This window comes from Camelus ferus, chromosome 10 (genome assembly GCF_009834535.1).
Source record: "Camelus ferus isolate YT-003-E chromosome 10, BCGSAC_Cfer_1.0, whole genome shotgun sequence".
NCBI lineage: Eukaryota > Metazoa > Chordata > Mammalia > Artiodactyla > Camelidae > Camelus > Camelus ferus.
Genome location: NC_045705.1, coordinates 22,381,860 through 22,408,147, shown reverse-complemented (window position 1 = coordinate 22,408,147; position 26,288 = coordinate 22,381,860). Strand labels below are relative to the sequence as shown.

The 26,288-nt window shown below is 45.3% G+C and overlaps 1 long non-coding RNA gene across 1 annotated transcript; it reads right to left on the bottom strand.

The window, feature by feature from the left end:
• Positions 1 to 1,811: 1,811 nt before the first annotated feature.
• Positions 1,812 to 25,275, bottom strand: LOC116666345. The gene is made up of 3 exons (XR_004323153.1): positions 22,063 to 25,275; positions 20,407 to 20,784; positions 1,812 to 20,310 (listed from the first exon to the last, which is right to left on the bottom strand). It is a non-coding gene; the product is annotated as an uncharacterized LOC116666345 (long non-coding RNA).
• Positions 25,276 to 26,288: the final 1,013 nt, after the last annotated feature.

Here is a 26,288-nt window from a genome sequence, read left to right as displayed (position 1 = left end):
GGGGCAACCTTTGATGGATGGGAAATAAAAGATGGGAGGGAACCTGACAGATAAATTCCTTCTTTCCACTGACAGCTCCTACATCACAATAAGACTGTCAGCATGTAATCCCTACCTGAGGCTCTATTGTCTAGGGTACTTTGGTGGGTAGGAGAGCAGTCCCTGAAAGACGCCTGTGTCCTGATCCCAGGAACCTATGACTATGTTACCTTACATAGCAGAATGGACTTTGCAAATATGATTAAGTTAAGCATCTTCAGATGAGGAGATTATTCTTTTTGGCTTTTCCAGGTGAGCCCCAATGGAATCACAAGGGCCCCTGTGAGAGGGAAGCGGGAGGGTTAGAGCTAGGAGGTGATGTGATGATGGAACCAGAGATTGGAGTGCTGCAGCCATGAGCCAAGGAATGTGGGTGCTTGTCGAGGCTGGAAGAGAAAGGAACTGCCTCCTCTGGGGTCTCTAGAAGGAACCCTAACCACACCTTGTGCCTCAGAAGACTCATTTCAGACTTCTGACACCCAGAGCTGTCAAAATAAATTTGTGCTGTTTTAAACTTCTACGTTTATGATAATTTGTTACAGCAGCCATAGAAAACTAATGCAAGAACCTTGGCTAAAGTGTCCCTTAATACCCGGGTTTTCTGCACAATCCTATTTTGCATGACTAAAGCTGAATGTCATATTTTACTTTTGTTTTGAATTCCTTCTGTGAACACACCCTAATCTCTTTTCAGGCAGATGCACCACCTTGGGTGGACTAGGGCAGAGATTTATTCTCTAGCAAGCAACTGTTTATATGTATGTTTTTATATCTATAAGCAACAAACACAGGAAGACCGGAAGAGAATACTAATCATATGACTTAATTCCTGCCTCGAACTGTTGTGGATTTCCCTAACTATCTCCAACAAACAGGTATTTCTTTTATAGTAAAAAGCACCCTTTTAAGTGATCAGGTATGAGATAGTCTAAATATTTACATCTTTCTCCGGGTTTTGAGCCACTAACACAAAGAACAATCCACCATGAGCTGGAAGGATCCAGGACGATTTTACAGAGGAAGGAGGAATCTGAGCAAGGTCTGGAAAGATAGGTATGTGAGAGGTAGAGCAGTGGGGGGAAAGAGGCACTGAAGTGAGCCAGGGAAATAGTGTATTTTCCTAGGTTAATAAATAAACCCATTTGACTTAAGGGGAACATCTTCAGGGAACATAATAACGACACACACAAAAAATTATTTACCCAGCATTTAGTTTTTGCTGGATACTGTACAAAGTGCTTTGCTGGATTACTTAATCCCCCCAACAATCTCATGAGGAAGGTTCTATAAATAGCCTAAATATATAGGTGAGGAGATGGAAGAACACAGATGCCACGTAACTAGTCAACAAGTGATAAAAGTCCAGCTTTGAAACCCACAATCACTCCAGAGCTTGTATTTAAGAGGTGGGTTGGAGAAGCAGACTGAACAAGAACTCTTAAGGCCTTGAAATATCCAACGAATTAATTTTCTATTGCTGCATGCTAAGGACTGAAAGTCTGAATCTCCCTCAAAATTCTTATGTTGAAGGCCTAACCCCCGCCAGCTGGTATTAGGAGGTGGGGCCTGGGAGGTAATTAGGTCACTGAGAGTGGGAGCCCTCAGGTATAAGGTTAGCGCCCTCACAAGAAGAGAGGCCAGAGAGAGGCTCTCTCTCTGCACATTGTAAGACACAGCAAGAAGACAGCCACGGGCAAACCAGGAAGATGGTTCTCACCAGAACCTGACCATGCTGGCACCCCGAACTTGGACTTCCCAGCTTCCGGAACGGTAAGAAATAACTTTTTGTTGTTTAAGCCACCTAGTTTTTTTGTTGTTGTTGTTGTAGCCACCTAGTCTATGGTATTTGGTTAAAGCAGCTTGAACTGACTAACACATTACATAGCATATTGCTAAAAATTTGGCAGATTAAAAGGATACTTATTTATTCTGTCAAAGTCCTGCAGGTCAGAGGACCAAGCAGGCTCATTTGAGGTCTCTATTTAGGGACACACAAGGTTGAACTCACGGTGTTGACCAGACTGGGCTCTCATCCAGAGGCTCCTTCAGATTGCTGGTGGGATTTAGCTCCTCGTGGTTGTGGGACTGAAGTTCCTGCTTCCTTGCTGGCTGTCCTTGAATCCTCCCCATGCTTCTAATCTCTGATTTCCTCTTCTGCTACCAGCTGGAGAAAACGCTCTGCTTGTCACAGGCTTGTCTGGTTAAATTAAGGCTACCTGGATAATCCCCCTTTTGCTGTGTAGCATAGTTATGGGAGTGAAATCTCACCCTATTAACAGGTCCCACCCACACAAAGGAGAATGGATTATACAAGGATGAGTGTAACTGAGTCAGCTTTAGAACTCTGCCTATCACCACTAGGCTAAGAATCTGGGGCTTTGTTTTGGTTAAAAAGTTTTTGGAGAGGGATGCACATGGCTGAATTGTGGGGTTTAGAAAAATTGCTGGGCATTAGTGTACAGGTGGGACCGAGGTGAGGAAAGAGTAAAGACAGGGAGCCCAAAAGAGCAGGGATGGGATGATGATGGCCTAGACTAGGGCAGGCCCAGGGGAAGCTGAGAGAAGACAGATAGGAAAGAAATTAAGAAGAGAGACTTACTAGGCCTGGTGAGTCATTCTGTAGGACTTTGACCTTTTGGAACACTTTTGCATCCATTATTTCATCTGCTCTTCATTACACACCTATGAGACAGAGATATTATTCTCTCCTTTTTGACAAATAGGAAACTGGCAAGTTGTCAAACATCTCTGTGTTTCAAAGGTCATCCCCTGGATCTGTGATCCTGGGCACTTGACTCAGCCCCACTCTTCCTGGAGCTCAAGAAAAGGAAATTGTGGAGCATAGATTTATGGCCTTATTATCGTGTACCACCCCTGTTATTGTCATTTACCCTTGTTGTGCCCATGGCAGTCCCTTCCTAAGTGAAACATCCAGGGGGACCCGAGTGACAGACATGTGGCTGAGGGTAGGACAGATTCCTTTCATCCTCTAGAACCCCCTGCATTCTCAGTGAGGCAGTGAGAAGAGAGGGGGCAGCTCATCCTTGTGAAGTGGAAAGGAGATGGGCGGTGGGAGAGGTGGGGGATGGGGGAGATGGGGAGAACTTCTTAAATTTCTAAAAAATCATCACTTTAAAAAAGGAATGAAAGGGGAAAGAGAGGGTGGGGGAAATGTGGAAAGAGAGTAAAAGGGTGTGTGGAGTAGCCCAAGGACCTCAATTCTAGTCTATCTAGTACCTCAGTGACACCTATTGATTGTAAGGGATACAAGACTACAGAAGAAAAATGAGGCATTATAGAGGAGCAGAAAGGAAGAGAATTCACTCAGTCCCACCAGGCAGAAATAACCCTTTTTAAGATTTTGGAGCCAGAGTTTCCAAGTTTTGTATGTGAATGTGTGTCCTATAACAGGTACCTACTCTTCTAGAAATCTGCTTTTGTGGTTGATCATTACTTACAACAGCTGTCAGGGATGGGTCCCTGGGGCCAGTCGGCGGGAATGCAGATTCCTGCAGGGGCTATTCCCCCTCCCCCATCTTCCCCCATGACCTTGGACAGGAATCTGGCAAGCCCCGACTTCCCCTCTCTCCAGGAAAACAGTTCAGTTAGCAGGCCCTAGACTGCCTATTCTTCAGAAACAAATCACTCCAAAAAGAAAAAAAAACCACTCCATTAAGAAATTCAGCTCAGTAGTCTCAGCCCTTAAATGCTTGTTTTTTCTCCAGCCTGCCTGAATAGGAGAAAAGCAGAAAGGAGAATTTTAAATGGCACATATTGATCGGCTTGGCTCACCAAAAGAAGGCACTTTTACCAGCTTTTCAAATTACAATTTATTCAATAGTGAGAAAGTAACTCAATTTGAGAAAGAGCGTTGACACCCTTAGGAGTTCCTGTCTCACCACTTATATTTTATCATTATTATCATTCACTTGTCACTCTCTGGAAGCCACTGAGCAAAGCACAGTTCTTGGCACCTAGGAGCCAATCAATAAAGGTTCTTGAATTAATGAGACTGTAACTGGAAGGGAAATTCAAATTCCACAGACTTGGGAAATTTGATGTGGGCTGAAATGAAATTATCCCCTTTGGTCAGTACTGGGAAGATCACAGGGTTTTGAATCAGCTTGACCTCAGTGCAAATGCTGCCCCTTTTCGTCTCTGTGAACACTTCACATCTCTGAGCCTTAGCTTCCTCACCAATAATAGGATAGATCTCTTCCCTGCATGTTTGTTGTGAGGTTTCAATCAGATTCTCCCCATCAAATGCATCTATAGAACCAGAAAAAAGAGAGTGTCAAAATACCCTTGAGAGTGGTACTTCTAGATCCTGTTTTTCTGGAGACTAGGGTTTGATTTCCCAAAGGGGAGGCAGTTATATCTTGAGTCCATTAGAACAGTTGTTGAAATAAAAAAAAATGTTGGTTTTCTTTACTTCCCACTTCCTCTCCCTTGCTTGCAATTCATAAGCTGCCACTAGGGCTAGAGCGATGGGTCGACTCAGAACTGCAGTGAACCATACGTTAGGCTGTTCATTTGACGAGTGCATGATTTTTTTTTTATACATTCCTTCTCCATTTTTCTGTCTTCAAATGATCTGAATTTCTTTACCCGTAATGAAAGAATCTTTTTGCCTATTAGTTTCTCACCTGTCTCATTGCCAAAGTTGCGGGGTGCATCTTTGCTTGGGGCTGTCAGTTGTAGGTGAGAAAGGAGATAAAGAGGGGGGAAACCTTTGCAAGTTTCTGAGTGCTTACATTTAGGGCCAGTTGATGACAACCTGGGAGAGATTTCCTGCTGCTTAATGTCCTGGGATGCTTAAGAAGCTTCCAGAAGATAAGTGGTTAACTCTTAGGTCAAACATTGGAATTAAGAACAGAGGTCACAGTGGCACGAAAAAGAATTTTTTATAAGTTGCATGGGGTTTTCTTTTATTTAAAAATTTCCTCAGTCAATTCATTTTATTCCATTCTATTTACTTCTTTCATTTATTCATTCTTTTCAATTTCTTTCTTTCAAACATTTATTGGGTGTTATATTGTGTGTAGCTCTGCTGTATTTCGGCTTTGGAGATATATCTGGGAACAAAGCATATGGAGTCTTTGCCTCATGGAGCTGATATTCAGGTGGTAAAGGCAGACAGCTGAACAATAAACAAATATAAGACAATGGCAGATAGCAATAAATGTTTCAAAGAAAAATAAAGAAGCTAGAACATTATGGAGGTAGCATTTGGGCAAAGTAACAGCAAGGGCAGAGTAAGCCTTTGAAGAGATCTGGGGGTGAAGGAATGTTCTAGGAAGAGGAAATAGAAAGTGAAAGACCCTGCAGGCAGAAGCGTGCTTTGTGGGTACAAGGAGCTTGGGGTGGGGGGCAGTGCGACCAGAGTACATGGAGCAGAGCGGGGAGTGGAGGGAGAGGAAGCCAGAGATGTGGCAGGGCCCTGAGCACATGGAACCTTAGAGAACGTGCTAGTTACTTGGGATTCTAGTCTAGGTTTGTTGGGAAACCATGAAAAGGTGCTATAAAACGGTTGCACTGTATCCCCCACAGATTAACATGTTAAAGCCCTAGCTCCCTCTACCACAGATTGTGACTGTATTTGGAGACAGACTTTATAGAGATGATTAAATTGAAATGAGGCTGTTAGGGTGGGCCCCAATCCAATATGCCTGGTGTCCTTATAGGAGGAAATCTGGACACACAAAAAGATACCAGAGATGCATGTGTGTGGACAAAACACCGCATAAGGCACAGTGAGAAGGTGGCCATCTGCAAGCCAAGGAGAGAGGCCTCAGAAGAAACCAAACCTGCTCATGCCTTGATCCTAAACTTTTCAGCCTCTAGGACTGTGAGAAAATAAACTTCTGTTGTTTAAGCCACCCACTCTGTGGTATCTTATTCTTATAAGTGAATACAAAGGGTATTGAAGTACAGATTGTCACAGCCTGACTTTGATTTTCAAACAATCACTCAGGCTGATAGAGAGGAAGGCTGTAGTGGGGAGGAGTGGAGTCAAGGAGACCAGTTAAGAGGATACTGAGATGATCCAAGTAAAGGGGGATGGTGGGTTGGACCAGATTGGAAGTAAAAGAGGTGATGAGAAGTGAACAGATCAGGTAGATTTTGCAGGCAGAGCCAACAGGACTTGTGGGAAAGACAGGAATTAAACCTGCTGGCAAGGTCAGGCTTGTTCTGAATGTCCACTCAGGCACTGGCTAAAGTCATTCATACCATGACCCCCAAGAGATTCTGGGTACTGAGACAAGATCTTTAAAAAAAAAAAAAAAACTACTAAGACTTTGGAGCCAAACCAGTTTTAGGAGGAGCAAAAGGCAAAAGCTACTGAAAGAAAGGAAATTCTAATACAGTTCTAGAGTCAGAACACTTGGGTTCAAATCCTGGACCCACTTCTTACTGTGTGACTTTAGGGCAAGTTATTTAAGTTGTCTAAATCTCCGTTTTTTCATCTACAAAATGAAGATGACAGTATCTACTTCATGGGCCACTAGTGAGAATTAAATGAAGTATTTACGTAAAGCTCTCAGCATAGATTCGGCTTATAGTAAATGGTCCATAAATGTGATGTATTGGTTAGTTTTGCTGTGTAACGGCTCCCTCCCCAAAATCCAGAGGCTGAAAATATTAAGCTCAATATTATTGCTCATGAATCTACATGTCAGCTTTTTTTTTTTTTTAGGGGACCAATCAGGAGCAAAAGAGAAGAGCTCTGTTTCCAAAGGGCCTGTACACTAGGCACAGTGGAAACACACACAAAGCTCACAAACCTTTGCACAGGTTGTAGGAGTTTGTATGGGTGGACTAGGACTGCCTGGGGGATTTGAGTTCAAATTGGGCTGTGTGATCTGGGGCAAGTTCCCTTCCCCACTGTGCCTCAGTTTCCTCATATTATGAGGGAAAGAGTTGGAACAGACAATCTTGAGGGTTTCCTCCAGACATGAATTCTACTGAATGTATGTAACACTGCCTACCTACCTGTGTCCTAAACAAATAAATAAGGGATTACTTGTCTTTTAGAAACCCTGAGCTAGGTGGTCTGGACTGATGTGACCGCTCAGTGACATCATAAGAACAAGTCCTTTTCTGTCTCTCTGCTCTGCTGCCCTTCGAGTGTGGGCTTGTTGTCTCGTGGTGCCAAGGTGATCACTGCACCTCCAAATGCCACATCTTTGTTTAAGCATCAAAAGGAAAAGGCAGAAAGAGAACAAAGATTCACACCAGTGGAGCCAGCCTCTTCTCATAAAGGAAGCAAGGGCTTCCCTGGGAGCCCCATCCTGATGACTTATGCTTATATATTATTAGCCAGCACTCTTCCCCGTGGTGTTGGCTGCAAACAGTAACTACTAATTCATAAAGCCCCAAGAGGGTACCCTTGGATCCTCATACCCACAAGGAGATCTGGCCAGTCTGCTGGCTTCATGGGGGCCTGTGGAGAGGTTGTACCCCTGGGAGCAGGTCCCACATAATCCCATGGGACTATAAGTTACTTGTTTGCTTGATCTCACCTGGAGCTTCAGGACCTGGTGCAGGGTCTGGGTCACTGCAGCTGCGTGGCAAACTTCTGTGAATTAGCGAATTGCCCATCAATGAGTGTGGATTTCAGTGGGCTGGGGCACTCAGGGAGCGAGGGATCTATACAATTGGATTTTCTGGCAGCCTGAGGGTGAAGCAGAAAAGCTTATGATTTCAAATTAATTCTGGCAACACTGAGTGCCTTCCACATCCAAGGCTCAGAGGCAAAACTCATGTGCTATATGTGTGTAATGGTCAGGATCTTGGCAGGACAGATGGCCCAATCAGGGTAGTTCAGGAGAGCACGGTGAGGGACCCACAAAGGTGTGGGCAGGGTTGAGAGAAACCAACGCAGGGTAGTGAAGTCCCCCAGGGCTGGTGATGCTGGGGAGCTGTTAACACCCCTGGGCTGATGGAGGAAGGGAAAGAATTCCAAAAGAAGAGGAGAGCTCTGGCTGGAGCTGGAGCTACAGGACTGGACTGCCTGGGAAGGGCTGTGGCCTTCCATAGAGGAGACCCGCCACTGGCCACTGCCCCGGACTGGGGCCCCGGCACAGAGGGAGCTGGGGAATAAACACCTCACACTCTCCTCCCATCCACTGCTCACCGGTTGCTGTATCTTATCTGCTGAGCTGGGGACCAGAGCAGGGCCCCGCTGAAACAGTCTATTGAGATCAGACTCAGGGGCACAGAGCAGCCGGGGAGGGTGGAGAGAATCTGGGGTGGAGCAGACAGAGACTATCCCGCACAATGTTTACATTCACATGACTACTCTTTGAGGTGGATATTACTGTGTCCACTCCTAAATGGGACAACAGAGGCTCAGTGTAGCTCAGTCATTTGTCCAGGTTCACACAGCTTGTTAGTGGCCAAGCCAGGACTACAGCTCGGGCTGTGTGACTCTCATTCCATTGCTCGTGACTGGTTCCACGCCACCTCCTGCCCCAGCCTGCTAGGGAGGAGAGCCTGCTCATTCCTTTGGCTTCCAGATTCTACTCAGGAATGATGAGACCAGGGTAGGAAAGAACTGCCTTTCTGGGTGGGAGAATCAATTCTGCAAAGCGCGGGATTGGAATTTGGATGCCAGGGATGGAGATTTTCTCTTTAAAATGGAAGAGAACTGGGTCAGCAATCAGGAGGGCTGAGTTCTAAGGGGGCCCCACTAGAATTGGAGGCACAATAAAATGGGCCAGTGTTATGTGCCAGGCATGTGCTAAATGCTTCATATACAACATAGCAAACCCTCAAAGGCACTTACTATTATTTCCATTCTCTGGCCCCTAAACAAAAGCACAAGGAGATTAAATTACCTGTTAAAGGTAGATTCAAACTCAAGACTGGCTGCAAAGGCCATGCTCCTTCCTTTACTCCAGTAGTTGGCCTTTGGAGGCCTGAAAACTGATTTTGATCCCCTTGGATCCCAGTATTTTTGTAAAAAAATGAAACCAGTGGTCAACATCTTTAAATTCTACAATTTCACATAAAAGCCTGAATTTCTGACTTCTGCTGAATAACTGGAAGGCTGGAAATCCTGGGCTCACATTCTCACAAGGCAATGATTGACTAAAATTGGGTAACAGCTGCCTCCTTATAACGAAGGATTGGTGTCCCTTTTGCCACAGTCCCCACCACTCCCTATTGTGCCCAACATGGAGGCTGAGAATCAGCTGCCTGTACCTTTGGGTCTCTTATACTTAGTCCACTTCACTGATTTATGTTGCCTGCTTGGCTCTGGTAGGGTTTGCGTCTCCAAAATGCCCACTTCATTGATGATACAAGCTCATCTACTGGAGTGAGAGAAGCAAACATTGGACCTTCTAACAATATGTATGATCTCATTAATGTTTTATAACATACTTACTCTATCAATACAATAGTCATGGCCATATTTATAAATAAATTATGCATATATATTGGGGGTATTTGCTCAGAACCGTTTTTCTGATAGGGCTCTGAGATAGAAAAGTTGAAAGATTACTGCTGTTAATCACTACCTTTGTACAAGCTGTAAGACGTTGTGAAAATCCCTTTGACTTTCTAGGCCTAGATTTTGTTTTCACTGGAAAGTAGAGATATTGATACTGTCTATCCTGAAGAGTTGCTTCAAAATTCTAAACCTCCAGCAAACTATAAAGTGCTGAGCAATAAAAGCAGAAAAGCCGTCCTGGGAGGAGTCACTTGGCACAGCCAGCCACGTGGTGGCTGCTCCTCTTATGTTAATGTCAACCTGGAAGGGGAATTGGAAGGCTCCCCGTAGGGTGTCCAGTCATAAAGCCTGGGCTGCCGGCTGACCTGGTCCAACCCCCTACCCAGCAACAAGGATTGATTTTCAGGTTTATTAGTGCTGTTGGTGTGCTCCTGGGGCAGACAACCGCTCTGCTCTCGTTAAAGAGGAGCAGCTGCCCCATTTCTGTTCACCTTCCCCTCACCTCCAGCCTACACCTGGTATCCTGGGGAGAAACTTCCCCATTTCCTTCAACTCCACTGGCCTCGTTTGTTCTTGGGTTCATTCTGGCTTAGAGGGAGTTGAGGTTTAAAGGCAGGGGGTACTCAGAAATACAGGGGACGGTGTCAGAGGAGTGCTTGCCCTGGTATGGTCATGTCAAAGCTCCCACCCACCAGAAGGGAAGAGGTGACCCTGAGGCCAGGCACTTCATAGCTTCTCAAGGGCAGCTCTGCCTGAGAATGGGGGCTTAGACCTCCCAGGGTGGGCCCTTTGGTGGGCTCAGAGGGTCAGACAGACCCTGAGTGGTGTCTGAATTTCTGGGATGGGATGCTCCAGGCACATACTTCGTTCCTTCTGTCATCAAAGATGGTTGTGGAATTGTTCAAATCCCCAAGGTGTGGAAAGAAAGGTAATGTTAGGCAAGATCACAGCCCACGAAGGAGTAGAGTGAGGATGACCAAATGTCCTGCTTTGCCTGCGACTGAAAGGTTCCCTGGGATGTGGGCCAATTCAAGGCAAGTGGGAAAGAACAGACATCCCCAAAGGAGCCGGAACTCAGGACTTCGCCATCTGTCTCCAGAGCCCATGTGCTGAGCTGCTCTCCCGCAGTGCCTTGAGGGAGGACAGCGAGAGCCACGGGGGCATGTGCAGTGTGACAGGCAGTGGACACCCGGAGGAGGAAGGGGAAAGAGCCTCGCATATAGGGACAAGTTCTCCGTGTGGTTTTCCTGTCCTGGGGTGGGGAGGGAGGGAGGTGAGAAGGGGGCTCCGTATCCACTCTGACTGCAAGATGAGATTCCAGCAGGAAGAGGGCCAGAGGCTGTGCACGTCCTGAGAGCTACTGTTTATGGAACATCCCTGCATTTACAGCTTCAGTGCCAACACCTGGGAGGGAGGTCTTCACAGATGAGGACACTAGGGCTTTGAGAGGCTGAGGAATCTGCCCAATGTCCACCGGAGTCCCTGCGGGTTGTTGTAACAAAACACCACAGACTGGGAAGCTTATAGACAGCAGCAACTTACTGCTCACAGTCCTGGAGGCTGGAGGGCCCAAATCAGGATGCCAGCATGGTTGGAGGAGGGCCCTCTTCTCGGTCACCAGACTTCTCACTGTACCCTCATATGATGGAAGGGGCTAGGGAAACATGTGAAACCTCCTTTATATGAGTACTAATCCAATTTGCAAGGGCTCTACCCTCATGATCAAATCACTTCCCAAAGCTACCACCTGCTAATACTATCACCACTGGGGATTAGCATTTCAACATACAAAGTTTGGGGGAAGGGCACAAACATGCAGACTGCAGCACCCCTCCCCCACGTTCACAGTGGCAGGGTCTGCACTTGATCTCGGGTCTAATTGTTTCCAGCACCTATGCTTTCACCACAAGGCAACACTGCTTCTGCAGGAGGACTTCCTTAAAACATGGAATCACTTCATACGATTATTTTAAGTCAGGAGCTGGCAGGGGTAGGAAGTAGGTGGTTGCGAATCTTTCTGTGCCTTTTGAGTATTCTCGACTTCCCGTTATTGTTTGGCTGGGGTTAAGGCAGGGAGAGTGAGCCAGACTTCAGTGTCCCATATTTCCTGCTCCTTAACACTTACTCAGGAGAGAAGGTCAAAGCTGTTAAGTGCAACAAGGTCTTGGAGGTGTCTGTGGATTTCAATTCACCACCAAAAACTCACCCTCGTCCTCAACAAACCCAGCAGTATTTGGCTGAATTTAGCTCAGAGGATACAGGAGGCGTGAGGCTGCTTGAGCCTGTTGGAGTGCAGTGAGTGGTGTTACCACACATGTGCACACCCTGGGTTTAATTTATCAGTGTTACTGATTGTAAAAAAAAAAAAAAGCTATGCTTTGCAACTGCCTATGGGCAAGCACCAAAATGAAAGTGTTATTTAACATACAGGAGAGAGACCAACAGTCATTTAAATAGCTTTAAAAAGTATGGGACCCCCACTGGCTGTAAAAATACTACCTCCTTGGGAGATTCATTCCAAAGAAGAGCTTTTTCTTAGATCCTGCAAATATATGTAGGTTCAGTCTTTGTGTATTTGAGTAAAAGTCATTCATTTATTTATTTAGCCACTTCACAAACATTTATTGAATGTCGCCTGTGGGCCAGGCCGTGTGCTAGAGGCTGTGAGGATATAAAGAAAGATGAAAATGACTAGGATCTTTTCTCATCAAGTCTCCAGGTCATCAAAGAAGATAAGACATAAAAAGTCATATACTACTGGGTAGAAACGGAGAAAGGAGAGCATTCCAAGCAGGAGAGGTGGCCTGAGTAAAGATCTAAAGGATGGAAAACCAGTGCACTTGGGGCAGGAGGGCACAATGGAAACAAAGGAACAGAGAACACAGCTCCCAGCAGGAAGGAAGTACCCCCTGATGTCAGACCTCATTCCCAGAGATAAGGAGATGTATACATAAGCCAGAAATAGGTCCCAGGAAGACCTGATGACGGCCAGTATCAAGAGTTAAATGTTGAAAAATCAAAACCCAAAGAATGACACAAACTTGGGGAACCACCAAAGCTGGGACACAGATGATGAGGTTAGAAGTTCAGCTGAGAGAGAGAGCTTGATATGGGCTGGAGGAAATGTAATGTGTTTCAAGGGCAGAGCAGGAATTTAATCTAGAGGTGGGCTTTGCATGTTGGAAGGAATGTCCTTGGTGGGAGAGGAGGGCCAAAGGCATTCTGAGGAGAAGAAATTGCCCTAAAAGGGTGGGGAGGAGGGAAGGAAGAATGCCTGGGTTGGGTGAGTCCCTGCTTTGACAAGGACAGAAAGGTCCTGCTCTAACCTCCTTTCCTCCTGGACAAGTGACAGGTAGGTGTGAGGAAGGGTGGCCCAGGTTTTGGAGGCAGACAGATATGGGTTGGGTTGAACTCCAGCTCAGTGGCTGACTCATTTTAAGGCACTTCTGTTACCTCCTTTGGCCTCGGTTTCATTTGCAGAAAGCCTTAACCAGGCTTCCCTAGTGGGGTTGCTGTGGGGGTTAGAGCCTTATGCCAGTTAGAGCATCCTGGGCTCAGGTCATAGCAGGTCTGTCCCAAGTCGCCCGGTCTTCTGTTTTGCCTCTCTAGGTTGGCTTCCTCCTCAGGAGCCTGGGTCACATCTATGCACCTATTGACCTAAAATTATTAAAATAGCAAGCTATTTTACCAGCAAAATTTTGCAAGGAATTGCAATTTGAGACACACAATCTGTGGTGAACCACAGTCCTGCCCAGAGAACAAAGGAAGGGAGCCTGCTTTTATAGGGGAAAGGGGGGAATTGGGAGGGGCCGTTCTCAATGAAGGTTCATTGGAGAAGAGCAGACGTTCGTTGGCCGAGCTGTGGTTGCTCACTGGCTGGGTTGTTGCTGAGCGAGGAGAAATTCTCTCTTGGGGGTAGGCCAGTAGTTGCACTTTCCTTCTGTGGGGTATGCAGCTGACCCTGAGTACCAGGACAGGAGAGCGCCCTCTTCTGGCTTCCTGACTCCATTTTAAATGAGGGTCCCACGTACTAATTTTTACACACCACCTGGGGGAAAAAAGAGAGTTGGGGCCTCTCTCATGGCTTATCTACTAGGTATGAGGAGATCTCCCAGAGCCCCAGCAATTCACACGCTCCTCTGAACCACTCACTGACAGAGGGGCCGGGACTTCCCTTAGACCAATTAAGCCCCTCTCTGGAGCTGGGAGGTGGGGCATATTCCTGCCCCATGGGAGGAGAGGGCAGAGGCTGCGGTACCCTGCTTAGACAGACTTCCTGAAGCACCCACTTCAGAGACACTTTGCAAAATGCTCCATATAGAGTAAGTTCTCAGGCCGCAGAGGCCACAGATAACTGCGCTCAAGGTGTCTTTCCTTAATTGTGTCTGGGGTCCTTAAACCTCTAAATAAAAGGGAGAGGAGAAAGTGAAGTGAGATTCTGAGAGAACTAAAGCAGCTCAGAGGGGTTAGCATCAAAATCATAATATTGTCTATAAAGTTCCTTTAAATCCTTATTTCATGGCTTAAACAAAAAATTGTCTCATTTCTCTCCTATTCTCCAAGGTATAGCAACCTACGCCTTTTCATTTAGTCCTCACAACCACCCTGTTCCTTGCGGGAACATTCCAGAGTCCTTCCTGCTACCTCTTTGTGCCTCTGGAGGTTGGTGCCCACGGCGATTGTGAACCCCTTACGGGCCAGGCTACCTGGATACAAATCTCAGCTCCAGCATGTCATAGCCTCTGTGCTTGTTTCTTCATCTGGAAAAATAATATCCTAGCTCTTCGGGTTGTTTTGATGATTAAAAAAATAGTTTCGTCTTCTGTGTCTGGCAGAGGTAGCCTGTTGAAGATATGGAGATTTTTGTGAATCCTGGGAGTCTGGATTCTTGCCACTTCCTGCCATCTCATCAAAGAGCAGAGCAGAGCATAGGGCCATGTGAAGGGAAGGAATGTGCAACTTAATGAAAAGCATGTATTTCATAATTTAAGGAAATTACAGTATTATTACTTTCCAGCATAGCTGTAAGATATAAATAGATGCTAATAAGTAAAATCAGGTTAATTACTGAAAAAGGTACAATTCATAATAGAATTGCATTATATAAATACTTGCACATGTGAAAGTCTTTTAGTCTACGTGGACTTTAATTGCTGCATTGGCATGGAAAATTGCTGACTCTGTCACCACTAGTTGCGTGATTTCAGGCAACTCTCTTTAACTTTCTGAGCCTCAATTTTATTGGCTGTAAAATGAGACTAATAATTTCTTTCTTGTAATAAAGGACCAGGCGAGGTAATGTGTGAAAGGGCTTTGAAAACTGGAAAGCACAATACTTTCCTTAGGTATTTAATAATTATTGTAACTAATTATCATCCACAATAAAAATATATTCAAGGAAAATGTAAAGACTTACTGTTTGAAATACCAACCTTAAAAAAAGATCCAGAAATACTAAATTTATGCTTTTCTTTACAGTAGTGTCTACAAGTTGAAGACACTTTGCTTTTTTAGACACTGTCTTTTTAAGTTAACATCACCTTTGGATCTCAATGCATCTTCTTTAGGGACTGAGCAATTGGCGAACTGTTTCAGACAGAAATCTGGGAGGTCCGAGCTCCTGGATTAAGGCAGCTCCCTCACAGAACGTATTTTCTGGGTAAACATGAAAACTGGATTAAACCAAGCCTTCACTGTGGATAAGGAAAATTGATGCCCTGTAGGCTGAACTCTTTATAGTCTTACTACAGAAATGGAATCACTATTTATACTTACGAGTTCTGCCATCTCAAGTCATGGCTGTTAGCTCCTGTTCAAGTTCACATAGCCATCACCATGGAGACTCAGTCGTCCTGGGTTAAAAGCAACTAATGTCAGACCCCTGCTGGCCTAGTCTGGTACTGCAGGGGGAAACAATCTCCAGCTCCTATTAATGGAGAAATTGGCTATATGAGCAAGAGAGCTGAGGTTCCAAGGATTCAGTCTTGCCTCACTTTATGTGTAGGTGTCAATATTCACCAAGAAGTCTGTCAAAATGGAAGCAAGAGGAAAGGTCAGGCTTGACGTACAATGGAGAACAATGGCTCTTAAGAGGTAACCAGGGGGCATAGTCTCCCTTCAGGGCAGTTTGGGGTTTGAATCTGCCTGTCCCATGAGCTGGCTCTTCATAGCTAATGGCAGGTAGTGTATCACTTGTTTTTCACTGTGCTTTCAAACTCAGGGTTCATTACATAGTCTAACCTCTGGGGTGGGGGTGGGGGCAGGGGCAGGGCAGAGGTTTTCATTCTGCCTCTAAAAGGCAAGGGGGAAGAAAATCTGAAGGGTCAAGGTCAAAATGAAGTGCTCAAGGATATATGCGATGGGGCCACTATAACAGGTGGTGGAGTTTGCAGGTATAAGGAGCGCCCAGAATGACAATTCTTTTCTTCTGGTGGTCTGTGTGCGCCTCCTCTTCTTCCGTGAAACTAAAATAAAATGGGGCCTGCCCCTGCAAGGAAAATGGGGTCCAGGGAAAGGAAGCACAGAGAAGCCCAGGGATGGAGAGAAAAAAGCCAAACAGAACAGGAAGCTCAGATGAAGAATGCAGAGCTCTGGTTTTGAGGAAGAGGATCTTGATCAGTGCTCCCGGTGGTAGAATCAGACACAGAAGGAATGAGGACTCATTTTTGGAGAAGCAGAGGCAGCAAAGCGGCAAGATGGCTGAGGTGCCTGGCTCAACTCCCAAGCTAGTGTTTTTGGCCACAGTGAACAGGTAAACCCCAGGGAGCAGACTAAGGGATTGGAGCCATGACAGATGGAGAAAGTCATTCCACTTTCTCGATTTTAACATGGCCTGGGAGATAAATTTTTCTTCCTCTCATGGTAGAAAGCGCTGAGGAGGGTTTCTAACGGCCAGAAGTCAGGTCCTTAACTCATTTGGTCCACCTTAGTGGCCCCATGACTTGAAGGTCACAGGAAGAAGATGAAATTGTACCAGGAACCAGGGTATCTTTCAGCTAAGTGCCTCGATTCCTCCCTCTTCAGGGCTTGTGCCTCTTCAGTTTGGCTTGAGTGATGCAAATCCACTCTTCCTCGTAAAACAGAATCATCATCTCATTAGCATCCCAGAGAATATTCTGTGATTGCAGGAAGGAAAGCTTTGATTATCAATCTAAACACAGAGGCCTCAGTGATTTTCAAAAGCACTGTTGGCTGTGCTGAGCAGGCAGAGAGAACCCACCCTGGATTTTCTGTGGAGTAGTCCTCTACATGGAAGAACTCTCAAATACTTAGCTAGTCTCCTGTTGATGGATACAAGGTCGTTACCACATTTTTGCATTAAAAACAATGCTACATGGACATTCTCTTGCAAAAAGCTTTGTACACGTGTCATATTTCAGTTAGAGAGATTTCTAGACATAAGATTGGATACAACCAAATTTCCTTTCAAAATTTTATCAACTTATAACAATAATGCTAATATTAATCATAACTATCTTATTTCTTGAGGGATTACAATGTGCCAGATACTGTGTTAAGCACTTTGCATGCATCATCCTGTTGGTCATCACATTAGCCCAGAATGGTAGGTTCTATTATTATCCTCATTTTACAGATGAGGAAATATAGACTCAGGGCATGTGAGTTACTTGTTTAAAGTGACTTAGTAAATGCCAGACCCAGGCAGTCTGATCCATTATTTCACTCAAAGGAGAACCTACCTCTATTTTGGAAAGAGAGCTTGGGTAAAATGGGCGGTGATCTTGGCCACCACTGTGGGGAAAGGAATCCAACTGCAAGTGTCACTGTCTTGAGTCTTCATTAGCAAATCTTTGAGTTTGGTGTTGGTACAAGGACATCAAGCTCAAGGACACAAGAGGATTTCATTCCAGCTGTGCCTACAAAACTTCTTTGTAAAATGCATCATTCAACTGACCTAGTAGTTGTTCTGTTTAATCGCTGCCAAACAACTGGTTGAAGTGATTTTTCCCCCCAATTAACTGGCTGTCTTGGTGTTCTATTGTGTCAGGCTAAGAGCACTAGAAACGGGATGGTTTAAGGCCACAGGTGTTGTGCATTCCTAAGAAACGGAACCCCTCGATAGGTGTGAAACAGTATGATGGGAACTGGGGACCACTCAGGCAGTGGCTTTCTCCAGGCATGTTTGTGTCCCTGAGCTCCTCTGGATGACATGCCTTTGTCCTTGGGAGAGAAAGGGTCAGAGGCGGCTAAGGAGGAGGCAGAGGGAAGACAGCTGCTCCAGCAAGTGGGGATATTAATTCTCTACCATTGCCCATTGCTCTTATTACATTCCAGTGGATCTAATAATCCCCTAAGAAAATACCGCCCTGCGTCTCTTCTTTACTAGGAAGGGCGTGAACTCTGTAGGGGACAGCCTGTGACCACATGGAGGGTGTCACGCACACTTCCTATATTAGGAACAGGGTCATCACTAAATCATCAGCCTGATGATACACACACGTGCACACAACACATGACATAGGACCCGTCTGTTGGGGGGTGAGGGCTGGTGTAAAAATTTCACTAGACTTGTAATGAGGTAGAAAATTGTACTTTTTAAGAACTCCTTTCAGGGAAATAATTGTGTGGAGTGGAAAGAAATACTCTGAAAGCCATTTGGAAGTGGGAGGGAATGAGACCCCCAAAAGAGTAAGCTGGAATAACAACAGATGGCCGCTAAATGGTCTTTTCTAAAAAGGGGGGGTCAGGGCTTTTGTTTCTATGAGTGTGGTATGCAGGTGGGGGGCACAGCCTCCAATGTGTCCCCCACCCCCACCACTACCTGCACGCCACACTCATAGACGGGTGCCTACCACCCTGTCCTCTGAATAAGCTTACCTAACAGTCAAAAAAGAGCAGTTTGGAGGGGGTGCCAACTCATTTTTCCTGATGTGCCCAACATTTCCCTCTCGTGTCTTGCACATGCGCACACACACACACACACACACACACGTTCACTGGCCTCCCCCACCCCCTTGCTCCTGCAGGTCACACTGATGCACCTGAAGTTTCAATGCTAAAGTGCCAGGGAAGGCACCTGAGAACGATCATGGTCAACTCTGCACGAGGCCAGGCACAAACACCCATTTTTAATGAGCTGACACTTCAGTTTCCTAGTCCAGAAAAGGGATGTAGCTGTTAAGCTGGAATAAAGAGGCCTGCCATTGCACAAGGCTCCCTGAGCACCGTCACTGGGTGCTTGGTGTTTTGCTGTGTAGAGGTCTCAGCCAAGCGGCCAGTGCTGCCCTGACTCACCATGACAGTAACCTCAGAATGCAGCCTGGAAAAGAGAATCAGGGTGAGGGGAGGGAGAGACCCAGAGAGAGAGAGAGAAAGAGCCAGAGAGATGGGGTAGGGGGAGAGAGAACCATACACAGACAGAGAGAGCTGGGGGGTGGGGAGAGCGAGAGAAGAGCACAGCCCGCGAGGGCTGCACCCCACATTCCAGACGGCGCCCCCTGACTAGGAAGCCTGCACTGTGCTGAATGCTGACGTCTGTGCAGGCCAAGACGAAGGACTCCCGCCTATGCAATGCTCCCCTCTAGTATCAAAGAAGGAATCTTGGGGTGCCTCCTAGAATGTTCTAATGTATGCTCTTGGGTCATGAAACAGACTTTCTTCTCTGGGAGACAGTGGCCAAATCTGGATAAGAACTCAGGTTTTCCAACAGCTGTATGACCTTAGACAAACAATTTAATTTCTTTGGGCCTCAGTTTTCTCAGCAGTTAAATGAGGTCAGTTGGACTCATCCCTAAATAGGTGTTTCCTAAAATTGTTAGATGGAACACAGGAAAACCATACCTCATTCCCTTCTTAGAGTTCCACAATGCAACTGAGCATATAAAGTTCGGAGAAGTCCCACAGGAAAGAAAGCTGTGTGTCCACTGTTCCACTTCCCAGCTCACTCAACTATAGGACATCTTTGTCATGGCTTCTACACATCAGGTGTCTTAGTCTGCTCCGGCTGCTAAAACAAAAGACCACAAACTGGATGGGCTCATCAACAAAAATGTATGTCTCGCAGCTCTGGGAGCTGGGAGTTGGGAGCCTGAGGTCCTGGTCAGCTTCTTGTGGGCTGCAGACTGCTGACTTCCCATTGCATCCTCACGTGAGATCTCTGCTCTCGTGTCCTAATTACTCCACAAAGACCCCACCCCTTAATGCCATCACATTGGGGGTTAGGATTTCAACACGCGAATTTGGGGAACTTGAATATTCAGTCCAAAGCATTTGGAGAAATGTCGTTCTCCATAAAGTCCACCTTTATGGCCAGCCCTAGTGTATCTGTGCACACATACACACGTGTCTGTGCACATACATACACATGCATATTCATCCCCACACGCGTGAACATATGCTTGTGCATGCACACACATATATGCACACACACAGAGGAAGAAGAGCTGGGATTCCTAGAGGAAGCATCTTTCTGTTCCCACTGTCACTTCTCGCTTTGCTAAGAGCCTACAATGTGAGAGCTGGAAGAGCCAGAGACATCCTCCCATCTAGCTGACTCCACCCCTCATTTCAGGGGTACTTAGAGGCAAGTTGCCCGGCTTGTTAGTGGCCGAGCCGGGATGGCAGTTAGATTTCCCAGCTCTCCTCCCTTTTCTCCTGAAGAGCAGATACCTTTTGGTGGCACCACGTGCTTTGGACACTCATGCTGGGGTAGATGTAGCTAAAGGTGTCTCCCAGTTTTCTGCATCAAGATGTAATATCTGGAGCGACTCTGGATACGGATGCTATCAAGATGTCAGTCGGCAAGTCCACAAGTATTTTTGAACATCTGTTCTGGGTCAGGCAATTTTATCAGCCTTGGTAATATAGGAGTGAACAAACAATACAAGCTCCAAAAAGGCACCGACAGTAACCATGTGAACAAATAAATACGTATCATTTGACTCACTTACAAAGTTGATATGAAAGTGTGACTGGGAGGGCATGGCAGAGAGAGCTGAGAAGCAGCCCTGGAGAGGCTCCAGACAGGCCAAGCGGACAAGCCAGGGTGGGCTGCAGGGGGCAGGCACCGTCCACAGCCCTCAGGGGACTCCATCTTGATGGACGATGGTCGTCACGATACACAGTGATCACAAGCTGCCACTCACTCAGTTCCTCCTGTGTGTCAGGCACTGTACTAGGACCCAAAGGTCCAGCTGCTCCTTCAGCTCCTCAGAGTTAGTTAGGGACACAGCCAGCACTCGAATCAAGTCTGTCTGCCTCTAAAACCCAGCACGAGGAGGAAGGTCATTCCATTTTTCCAAAGACAGAAGACCACACATTGCTTTTTCCTGGAGATGCAATACTGGGGTTAAGTGGTTCATAACGTTAACAGTTTCTCCCTAACAATTCAGGCTACATTTGTACTTTTCACTTCATTCCATCACTCTGAGGCCTCACCTCCAGAGACACCCCTCTTCCTCAACGACACACACAACATCAGTTCCATCCTGTTATCTGATGCCAGTCATGTTTACACCTCAGCAGGGACAGCAGTATGTTTCTGTGAGTGGAGATTTGGTTTTTTCTACTCTGTTCCCTCCCAGGAGGGAACCTCAATATTTTTTCTCAAATGAGACATTGTGTGTGGGTTTGGAGCTGAGTTGGCGAGACGATAGATACACACCACACCTTATTTACTTTCCCTTCTGTGGAAGGGTCTCAGCTGTGTTTCCTCCCAAATTGAATTCTCTTACTCTGAAAGAATGACCCAAGCAAAGAAATTTCCCAAACATCTGAAATCTGAGAATTTATGCCTGGAATCCATGAGGCTCATGGTTTCCAGATGGAGAGACCGGAAGAAGAGGCGGAGGAGGGGAGGAAGGAGGGTGGGAGGATAAAAGGCGAGGGAAGCCTGAACTCTGGATCACTTCTGCCTGCCTGGTGAACGAGGCCAGCGCCTTATTTGTTCTGCAAGTTTGCCATCTGACAAGGCGCCGGGCCCGAAGAAACACAGCAGCTGTGCACACCCCCTCCTGAGACTATTCCAGTGACTATCAGTCAGTCAGTCATCATGAAATGCAAAATTATCTTTTGTGAAGGCAGCGACTAACCTCGGTAGCACAACATAAAAGAAAGCCCATGGCTTGGCTATCAAGAGGGGCATAAACACTCCAAATGGATTTTCTCACCATCTGGGAAATGGCAAAAGACATTCTAGAAACCTTGGCTTCTGTACACCACTTAACCATAGGCAACAGTGGACCCCCAGGTAACCTAATTCTTCTTCCACATGTCTTGTCCTCATGCCAGTGGGGAAAGGGGTTTAAAAGGTGACCTAGTTTTGAGTAAATTAACAGACAAGTATACTCTGGCCGTAAGTGAGCTAAGTGTGGTCTCAGAAGGAATGCGCTTTTTTTGACCAGACAGGCCAGTATCTTCCAGGGGAAAAAGGAGTTTGGGGAAAATAGATGAGAACTCACCTGTTAGCAAATAGGAAATTGGTTTAATTGCTGAGAAAATACCCATTTTTATTGTTATCGGTAGTTTATGATCGTCTCCACCCATAATCACCCCACTGACACCACCCGCCCCTCCCCACCCCCCACCAAGCCAAACCGCAATCTTACTCATCTATCGTGGCTCTTCACACTTGGAACAGGCTGAATGTGTTACTAGGACACAGCCATCCAATTGGGTCAAAAGGTCCCAGAAGCCTGAATGTGTACAGAGAAACCAGACACAGAAAGGTTACTTCCAGTCAACACCTGCAATTTCCAGATGCCCTAATAAAAATGGTGAGGCAGCAAATATTCCTTCAGGCCAGAGAACTACACTTGGAATCAATGTTTTCAAGAGCCAAGCAAAGCATTCAGGCTCTTCATAGCCTGATCCCCTGGCCTAGGACATGTAAATGTGGAGCTACACTCTGGCTTTGGGGAGAAAGCAAGCAGAGGTGAACATATTCTGTAATGGCATGACTTCAACAGACCATTCATCTCACCCCAAGGTACGAGGGCTGCTGCCTGCCTCCTCGGGCTGAGCGGTGCCCAGAATTTATGAACTTCTTTGGAGCATGATGTGAATCTGGGGTCTGAGCCAGGCATTATCATCAGGAAAAGGTGGACAATTTCCCTCACCCTCCCCACTCCTTTCCTATTGCTGATTGTACTGTTCAGATGTGAACTATGATTTAATCCCTTCTGCTGCTAAGGGTGTTACAAAATATTGATTGCAATGTAGTCATTTAAGAAAAGTGTTTAAGTAAAAGAAAAAAAAGGCAAAAAAAAAAAAGAAAGTAGAAAAAAAAATTATAGCAAATGACAAAACTCATCGTTACCACAAGCAAAAGATGGATAAGCAGGGAAAACTCCTTGCCTGTATACCAATGGGAATGCAGCTGATTAACTTAGGTCACTTCTACATATAATCAATGTGGCGTGTGCTTTTACAATCACGCAGTGTTGAAAGCAGTGCATCTTGGGAGAAAGGATTATTCTAGTCACATGCTTCTAAACGTCTTTATCTTAGGGTCATTAGATCAGGGCCAAGTTGCCACAAAGTGTTCAGTGATCCACGGGAAATGAATCATGTCTTCATTCCAGGGCTTCATATATGCATTACATCACTGTTAGAAGCAAGCGACTCTGTGGTTGATGGCTCCAAAGTGGATGCAGGTCAAAAGTGACCATGGAGACCAAATTCCCTAGTGAGAGTTTGCCACACAACTCCATGTGTCCTTTGCTTCTGAATTCTCTCTTCTCCTAGCAACAACTACTAAATATCAGCTTCCTAGGCTGGTATTACGTCTACACAAGGTTTATTCTCCTTGCAGCAAAGAATAGGAGAAATACAAGTGAGAACCTGTTATTACAGGTTAAACTGTTACACCCAACTTGTGGTGAGGGTCCCGTTTCTTTTTATTACACCCCAATTCTGCTGTAATGAGTACTGCTTGAAATAAATGGGTAGTTAATTGACAGAGGCTTAGAGATAACAGGGATGCTTAAATGATTTTTATACTAGCAGTATTTGTTGTAACAGAATTTGACCTGTATTCTGGTTATTAGTTTTATTCATCACATTGGAAACTTGGCACTTCCATTGTTCATGACATTCTACACAAAGCACTGTAGCATGAAAGTCACTCTCAAAGCCATGAAAAACAAGAGGCTCCTGGAACAATAAAACCTCAGGTAGTGGGATGTTTTGTTTTGTTTAGCTAAATGTTCTGCATACTCAAAGGTTTATTCCTCTTAACTCCTGAAAGGGGGTTTGATTTTGTTTTGTTTACCATTTGTGATACAAATATTTCTAAAATGGTTGATATGCAAATGTTTTTCTTTCTTCTGAGCACAATTTAGTTTCTTTAGGTGTGATGCTCAGGGTCAGCACTTTGAATAAAATTATATAGTTCTATGATAGGTATTTCAAAATTGTAATGTGTTTACAGAGCTATGTTTGGTATTATGTGTCCCCCTAAAACAGTGCTTTTTGAGCTCTTCAGTCTACTTAAAATGTCTTGTCTTCTTTATTGCTGTCAGCTCTTTTTCCTTATTGACCTAAGTTTCCTCTAGAATTCTATTTCTCACCCTTAAATTTAATCTGCTGTAAGCTTGGAAACCAGACATCAGACATTTAGCATTACGTGTGAAGTAGGAATGAACAGGTTCTGAGTGGGTGCTTTATGGGCAGGTATGTGGCCTTTCCCTTACGGGGGTGCTTCATAGTATTTATTTCAACTGGTCAGAAGCCTTGTTTGCTTACTTTCCAGTTCTCAGTCATTTTTGAAAGGGCCCGGCAGAGGTTTCAGATTTTCCCAGTTCTGTCTCAATTACTCATTGTCAAACCACTCCTGTGGATTCCATGCTCAAGAAATAGGGATAGGTGAAGCTGACAGATGGCTGATCCCTGGGTAAATGAGTTGCTACTGACTCCCTAAAATGGTGTGAAGGTTGTGGCCCATTTTTGTAAGGCAAATGGTGTGCTGTGGCCATGATGGCTCGACTCGGTGAACAGACAAGCTCCTTTCGCAGTCCCTTTCCAAGAATATGAAGCTGGACTACTGTCAAGCTGTTGGAGGTACCTTCAAGATGTTTAATTAAATTACAGACTCAGTGCCAGAGTTGGCTGACTTTTGGGATTCTAAGACTATGGCCAAAGAAGCCATGGCTCTGCGTCTTCTGGTGATTTCATTATTTATGGCCTTGAAATAAAAAAGATAAAGCAAGTCTAATCGTTCCCTCCTTCCAAAAGCGCAGTTTCAGGTCAGAAGAGGATTTCATTGCTCTCCTTAGCCTTCCTTCCCTCACTGAACACTGTATTTTGCAAACTGTACAAAACAAGGCCTAAAAAAGGCAAACTCCTTTGCCCCAAGGCCAAACTATAGGTGTATGTGGGGAGGGGGGTGGTGGGTGATACTATTTACTAGCGTAAGGTGGAATCAGTGCAGCCAGGAAGGAGGGAAGAGATTAAGAGTAGGGGCACAAAGTCTGCTAGACCTGGGTTTAAATCCTGGCTTCTCGTTTATTAGGGTTTGACCTTGGGCCCAGTATTTAACTCTCTGATTCCTGACTATAGGGGATGATAACATTAGTGCTATGAGAATCGAATAAGATAATATAAAAAGCAACTAGGACAGTGCCTGGCCCAGACAAAGAGCTTACTAAATTGTAGCTATTATTATTAACAAAATGAGTGATTTAACTTGGAGGCTGCAATACTTAATAAGTGCAGATACTCAGCAGAGCCAGTTATTGACTTCAAGCAGCCTTTCTTTTTGTTTTCTTTTCTGTGACATCTTCTTCTCTTATTAATACTGGCAGCCTGACTTTCGGCTGGGTGTACCTACCTCGGGTGCCTTGTTAAGGCCAGGAGATACTCCAGACCAGCCGCAACTTCATGCTTTTATGAGTGCAAAGGAAATGGGGCCACCTGTAAGTTGGACCAAGCAAAGATCAATGAAACAAAGAGTTGTAGCTTTCAGAAGGAAAGACAATAAAATGAGAAAGGGCTGAGGCAATGGGATGTGGTGTTGAGATACTGGCACCTGGAAGTAGGGGAGAAAACCTCCAAACACATTGTGGTTCGTTAAAACACCGAGCCTCCCAAGTGCTACAGCGCTTGGCAATCCCATCCCACCAGGCAGAAGTCTCCTGGGCAACTGGGGAGGGAGGAAGCAGGGCCTAATGACTGCTACAGGAGACAGAGAGTCTGCTGGCCTGGCTTTATCAGCGTGGCTCACTGGGTGACCTTGACTGACTCGCTCCATCACCCTATCTTGAAGAATTTCTCTGAAGTTCACATAGCCCCCCGCTAACTAAAGGGGATGGATGGAGACAAATTTGTTTCAGAGCAGGGTTCATAAACCGCAGCTCCTCCAGACACACTTGCTGGTGGGTTCTAAGGATGGATTTTTAAAGACTGAATTTTAATGCCTTTAGGTAGGACTTGTACTTTCTAATGCACACAGTATCTACTATCTTGAGTCTTCTCATTTTGCCTCTTGGTTTTAATGCATCCTCTGCTCCTAATATTACAAACTAGATTAGAACTGCTTCATTTATAGCTTAATTCTATCTTGTCATCATTTATATCAAATATGTACTTCTAAGGTTCCACAAAGATGATTTTGCTGGCCTAACTGTAATTTGCTGTATGAAGACTTTTTTTTTTCCTAGAAAATACAGTAAAAATTAAAATCTGACCTCCCCCTGGCTAATTTAAATTACCAAGCTTTAATGTTATTTGAAAACATCATTCATGACCCAGAATTCTTTAGTTTATAACCTACTTTGCTCAGAAAATTTAACCTATGCATGAGTCATTTCACTGTGAGGAGAAAACACCTCTCTAA